Raw genomic sequence first — 6824 nt, 5'->3', positions numbered from 1 at the left:
AACTTGAAAATAAGTCGATCACTTCTCCACCTCTCCAATGCTCTAGTCCAGGCCACCACTGCACTGTCCCTGAGCCACACTCTGCTCTCCATTCCTCACTCCTTCCTATCAAAGCACCTTAGCCCGTCTCCCTAACAAACAGTGCAACTATCAGTGGCACTTTGGGCAAAGCCAAACCGTAGCCAGCCCTCCAGCCCTCCTCCTCTCAGCAGCCCTCTGAGCCTTGCTCTCTGCAGTCCAGCCACTCTGGCCTCCCACCGGCTCTTCCAGGGGACGTCCCTGCCCCAGTCGCTAAGGGCCCAGGTTCCTACACTGTTTTGCTCCTCACCAGGATACTGACTCATCTTTAGGTTTTAGCTCAGACACTAGAGGTCCCTCTCTCCTGGGCCCGCGGTTCCTCTGCCTCGGCCCAGGGTCCGAGCGCTGTCAGTCCCTCCTGCTCAGCACCAATGGTCGGATGAGATAGGGGCAGGAGGCTGGGACCTGAGGCTCTGTCGCCCTCTGGCAGCAGTGGCGAACCTGGCCCCCTGGTGATGAGAAGAGGTCCCTCCACCTCCTAGCTCAGCTGTTCTCAACCTGTGGGTCGAGACCCCTTTGGGGGTTGAACGACCCTTTCACAGGGGTCGCCTAAGACCATCAGAAAACATATATATAATTACATATTGTTTACAGTAGCAATTACAGTTATGAAGTAGCAATGAAAATAATTTTATGGTTGGGGGTCACCACAACATGAGGAACTGTATTAAAGGGTCGCGGCATTAGGAAGGTTGAGAACCACTGCCCTAGCTTAACACGTGGAATCCCACTGAGCTGAGCCATAGAACCATCCTCCAGGTGGGGGCGGGGCTTCCGATCTGACCCCGCCCTGCCACAGGCCCCGCCCCTCTCTCTGAGTGCCCTTGATGGTACCAGTGGCTTCGTGGAGACACCTGGGTGCCAACCTGGGTGCAAACCTGAGTTCGGTGGTCTTACTACCGCGTGAGCAAGTCTTTACCCTTAATAAACGGTGGTCCCCTCCTCTACGTGCCAGGCAATACTCCAGGCCCTGGGGGTACTGAGTTGAAGAAACCCACAACCGCCCTAACTGGTTTGGCTCAGTGGATCGAGCATCGGCCTGCGGACTGAAGGGTCCCAGGTTCGATTCTGGTCAAGGGCATGTACCTTGGTTGCGAGCACATCCCCAGTGGGGGGGCAAGCAGGAGTCAGCTGATCGATGTTTCTCTGATCGATGTTTCTGACTCTCTATCCCTCTCCCTTCCTCTCTGTAAGAAATCAATAAAATATATTTAAAAAAAGAAAAGAAACCCACAACCCTATTGTTGGGTGCCCACACTCTAGTATGGGAGACTGCTAATAAGCGACATAAATGGGTTAAAAAAAAGCATAGTATGGGGGGTGGGAACAGCCGGGGAGAGGTCAACGGGGGAGAAAGGAGACATAGGTAATGCTTTAAACAATAAAGAATTTAAATTTAAAAAAAGCATAGTATGTCAGCCCAGCTGGTGTGCTCAGTGGTTTGAGCTTTGGCCCAGTGCACCTAAGGGCATGGTCAAGGGCACGCACCTGGGTTGCAGGCTTGATCCCTGGTCCAGACTGACCAGGCAGGGAGGCAATCAAGACGTTTCTCTCTCTCTTTCTCTCCCCTCCCTCCCTCCCTTCCATTCTCTCTAAAAATCAATGGAAAAACTTAGCCCCTTTGTGCTTAGTTTCACCAGTGGTCTCAGCGTCATTAGAGATTTTAGAGAGCCCTTTTTTGGCCTTTTGTTTTGATCTCTCCATTGTATTTTTTGTGCTTCTTTTCTATATCATCAATTTCTACTCTAAATAATTTTCTTTATTCTACCTTTTTTAGTTATTTTACTTTCCTTCTTCTAATGTTTAAAATAGATGCTTTCTCATTAATTTTCTGCCTTTCTTCCTTCAAAACTATAACTCTCCTCCTAAGTACTCTAAGGACTTAGACTAAAACACAATTCTTGATATGTAGCATTTTTGTTATTATTCTGTATATGTATTGTTAATACTCCCAAGGATATTTTCCCATTGATTTTTAGAGGGAGTGGAAAGGAGGGAGAGAGACAGAGAGAGAAACATCGATGTGAGGGTTGCCTCCCACATGCGCCCCAACTGGGGCCGGGGGTGGACCTGTAAGAAATAAGGCGAGAGAACCAAGATGGCGGCGTAAGGCACAGACCTGTGCGTGCTGCCTCCCACAACAACATTGAAACTACCAACTATAGGACAAACAGCTATCATTCAGAACCATGGGAAAGCTGGCCCAGTGGAAGCTCTACAACTGGAAGGAAAGAAAGAAGAGCATTGAGACTGAGTAGGATGTTCAGAGGCGCCAAGAACAGAGGTACGGAGTCGCGCGCCAGGCGGGCTGCAACTGGATGGGCGTTTTTTTTCAATCGGAAGGGGATACAAGCTCTCGAATCCACTGAGCTTGTTTGGGGCGGGATTCTGAGGTCCCAGACCCCTACGGGGAGAGGCGGGACGGCCTTGCAGAGGGTCGGAGAGTGAGGGCGGCTTTCTCGTGGAGCTGCAAGCCGGCACTCGGGGACGCAAAGACATGGAGTCGCGGAGAGTCGAGGAGTCGCGGAGATGCCATTGCTCTTTGCTCCACCCTGGTGATTCCCGGAGACCCCGCCCTACTCAATTTACATCCCCGCCCAAGCTGTGCCAGTGGCACATAAGGAATCACCTGCGCTTTTGCAGCCTAACCCAACAAACTGTAGATTTCAACTCCTCACATACATAAGGGACACACTCAAGAAGCAGAATCAGGTTCGGAGGAAGCCGTAGCCGACTCGGCTGGGCCGGCAACATGGAACCGCTGTACCAGCAAACGCACAAGCAGGTCCACCAGATCCAGTCTCACATGGGACACTGGGAGACGGCAGACAAGCAGTCTGTGCACTTAGTAGAAAATGAAATCCAAGCAAGCATACCAGATATTCAGCCACCAAGAACGCCTGGAGATTTTGTCCAGCAAGGAGCCGCCCAACAAAAGACAGAATGCCAAACTTGGTGTTGACCAGTTAAAGTATGATGCCCAGCACCTGCAGACTGCTCTCAGGAACTTCCAGCATCGGCGATACGCAAAGGAGCAGCAGGAGAGACAGTGAGAGGAGCTTCTGACTCTCAACTTCACCCCCAACGAGGGATGCGGTGCCCCCCTGTGAGGCTGCGACGGCCCCAGAGAGGCTGCGACAGCCCCTGTGAGGCTGAGACGGCCCCTGCGAGGCTGCGCCGGCCCCTGGGAAGCCGAGAAAATTACCACATGATCTCACTCATTTATGGATAATAAAGACCATTATGAACTGATGAACAAAAATAGATACAGAGGCAGAGCAGCATTGAACAGACTGTCAAACTACAGTGGGAAGCCTGGGGAGGGATGGGGGGCGGGTAAGAGATCAACCGAAGGACTTGTATGCATGCATATAAGAATAACCAACGGACACAAGACACCGGGGGGTAGGGGAGGCCGGGGGAATGTCAAGGGGGGGGGGGAAGGAGACATATGTAATACTCTTTGTAATACTTTAAGAAATAAAACAAAATTAAAAAAAAAAGAAATAAGGCGAGCCCCCAAATCCAGGGGTCCTGGTGGAACACAAAGCATATGGGGAGCCAGGCAGCAGGCAGACATCTTTCCTCCCGCAGGAGGGTGTGCACATGGTCTGGGAGCACATGCACACTGAGCAGGAGGTCAGCTTGGCTTTTTAATCCTGATGCTCGTGACTTGTTCCTCACTCTTGATTGGCGCTCAGGCACAGTCTTTCTCGATTGGCTAATTCAAAGGAAGGGGTGGGCCTTTGTTGTTTCAACATGGCGGCCCCCAGGGAGTTGCAAGTCATGCAGCCGACATGGCGGATGCCAAGTCACGTGAGCCAACATGGCGGCCGCCTAAACTTTTTGACAGAAAAGATGACTGTTTATTCTCACAATTCCCCCCTTCTCTTTATTTATACTCTTTTCTTCAAACTTGACTGACATTCATTGACTTTCATGCTCTACAGTGTCTAGGAGAAGATTGTTTTGCTGTTTGGTCAATGCGGTTCCAATTAGCCTTTGGGTGAGACATGGGATGATGTGACATCCATCACTGTAACTCCCAATCAAAGGGGTGAAGTGGACACCATCGCTCCCTTTCCCTTTCCAACCATCGCTCCAGTGAATCAGAGAAGGAGCCTCGATCCCAGGCTCCTGCTCACTTGTCACTAAAGCTGCTGATGCCTTAGGCTCAGCGACGGTCCGTGTGCTGTGTTGTCAGGGACGAATGTGCAGCACTGGCCCCAACATGACACATCTTCCTCCTTTTTCTGCCAGAATCAGATCCAAGGCCAACCTGTTCTCCCAGGTCATCCTGTTGGTGGCATCTAGCTGTTCACTATCCCTTTAGCTGCGTCTTAAGTATAGTTAACAAGCCTTTGCTGGTTATAGTAAATACTAGAGGCCTGGTGCACGGGATTTGTGCATTGGTTGGGGGCATGGCTTGCAGGGAGCAGCCACTCATCCCAGTCAGCTGAGCGGTGTTCCCACTGTGGGAGCACACTGACCACCAGGGGACAGCTCCTGTGTTGAGCATCTTGCCCCCTGGTGGTCAGTGCGCATCCTAGCGACTGGTCGACTGGTCGTTCTGGTTGTTCTGCCATTTGGTCCCTGGGCTTTTATTATATTGGATACTAGAGGCCCAGTGCATGAATTTGTGCACAGGTGGGGTCCGGCTGGCCCACCCCAATGGGGGCTGATCCGGGGTGGGGCTGGCTGGGGGGAGGGCCACAGGTGGTTGGCTGGCCGGCCCTGCCCCCTATCGGGGTGGGGCGGGCTGATCAGGGGCGGGGCCTCCCCCCCACCCCCACCCCAATTGGGCTGGTTGACCGGCCGCAGTGTGCTTCATAGCGACCGGTCATTCCAGTTGTTCTGGTTGTTCCGGCATTCTGGTCACTTGGCTTTTATATATATAGATAATTAATCCAACCGCATTCTTGTTCACAGTGGCCACCAGAACAGGAAAGATTCAAATCCTGCAGCAATCTGATTTCTAGCTTTAAACTCCTTTGGCATCCCTCTTGGAACCCCAGTGGAATTTGTGTAAATATGGGGATCAAAGGAGCCCCCTGGATTCTCTCTCCTTTTCCTAGTCTGTCTGTCCATTGAAAAAGGTTTACGATATGCCAACATGAAAGGGATAGCCAATTGTATCAGCGGGCAAGTTCCACTCCATTTGCTGGGCAAGGCCCAAGTAAGGGTCCCCCATGACATCAGCACGGGGTACCGACAGTGCAGCATGATGGGCTTCTGAGGATGCTTGGCCATTTATGCATCTGAATACATTTTTCAAAAACCCCAAGTCCTTTCCCCCCCCCCCCCCCCCCGAGAGGCAGGAGGTATAGTTTACGTCGGAGGATGGGCCGGATCATTTTTTTTTGGGGGGGGGGGAAGGTTCTAGCTCTTTACCCCTGTTGAATGGGAACAACAGGGCGAGAGTCTTACAGGAAGCGTTTCCCCAGGCAGTTTCCTCCTGGGACAAGGCAAGCACACATTCCATCCCGTTACTGTCTGAGGTCCATCCGAATGGGAATGGGACCACTTGGGACTTTAGCCTTCCTGCAAGCATAGCAGCCGCTTTTATTCAGGGCATGTACAGGATAGTTAATCCATTCCACCCAGGCATTCGTTCCCTTATATCCTACTTCTGTTTGCATGGTGGTGGCAGTGGCCTAGGGGATCTTGTCTTGTGACATCTACTCCTAAATCTAGTCCTAGCCAATCTTTTGACCAAAAGGCTGAAATATCCAAGTCATTAAGTTACCTATAACCAATAACTTAACTGGGTAAGGATGATCCAGATTGAACACTTTTCAGATTGAACACTTTTCTCCAGCCCACATTGTAAGCCCCTGCAATTTGTCGGATCCCTAAAACAAATAGAGCTCAGTACATGATGATTATTAAGACAGCTCACAGTTTTTAGCATCAATTTCAAAGGGATATGTCCTGGTATGGCTGTTCAAGTTGAGGTGTGTCTGCCCTTAACCCGCTCTGCAGTCCAAACAGCAGTCTCTGTGGTAAGCAAGACAGGTAGGGCCCTTCCCAGGAGGGTTCTAACTTGTTTCCCTCCCAAGTCTTGATTAGAACAAACAGTCTCCCGGTCAATGGTGATGAACCGGAAACTCAAGAGGGTCTTGGGTCAGGAGGCCTTCTAACCTGAGAGAGATTAAAGTAGAAGAGAGGAGAAACCAAGATGGCGGCATAGGTAAACACCTGAAATTGCTGCCTCGCACAACCACTTCAAAAATACAACTAAAAGATAAAACGGACATTATCCAGAACCACAGGAAGGCTGGCTGAGTGGAAATTCTACAACTAGAAGGAAAGAGAAAAGCACACTGAGACTCAGAGGAGGTGCAGAAGTAAAATGCAGAGGTACGGAGGCGCACGTGGAAAGGGCTGGCTACCGAGGACACGGTTGTCTTTTTCAATCGGGAGGGAGTCTCAAGCTCCCGACTGCTCTGAACTCCAGTTCTGGGCCAGTCTCTGGGGACCCAAACTCATATGGGGAGAAACTGGACTGTCTGGCATCGGGCAGAACTCGAGGGCGGCTTTCTCTCAGAGGTGCTTGCAGCAATTACTGCGGGACACTGAGACCAGGGGCCTCTTAGGGCAGGACTGAGGATCAGCCATAGCTGTTTGCTCCACCCTGTTGATTCCCTGAGACCCCGCCCCACCCAAGCTGCTAGCAGAGGCTTTTGCATATGAATGCCCTGGCCCTTTGCATCTAAAATTACCTAACAAACTGCAGCTGGGTCAGA

The sequence above is a fragment of the Myotis lucifugus genome, unplaced genomic scaffold (assembly GCF_000147115.1).
Source record: "Myotis lucifugus unplaced genomic scaffold, Myoluc2.0 scaffold_298, whole genome shotgun sequence".
Taxonomy (NCBI): Eukaryota; Metazoa; Chordata; class Mammalia; order Chiroptera; family Vespertilionidae; genus Myotis; species Myotis lucifugus.
This window is presented reverse-complemented; position numbering follows the sequence as displayed.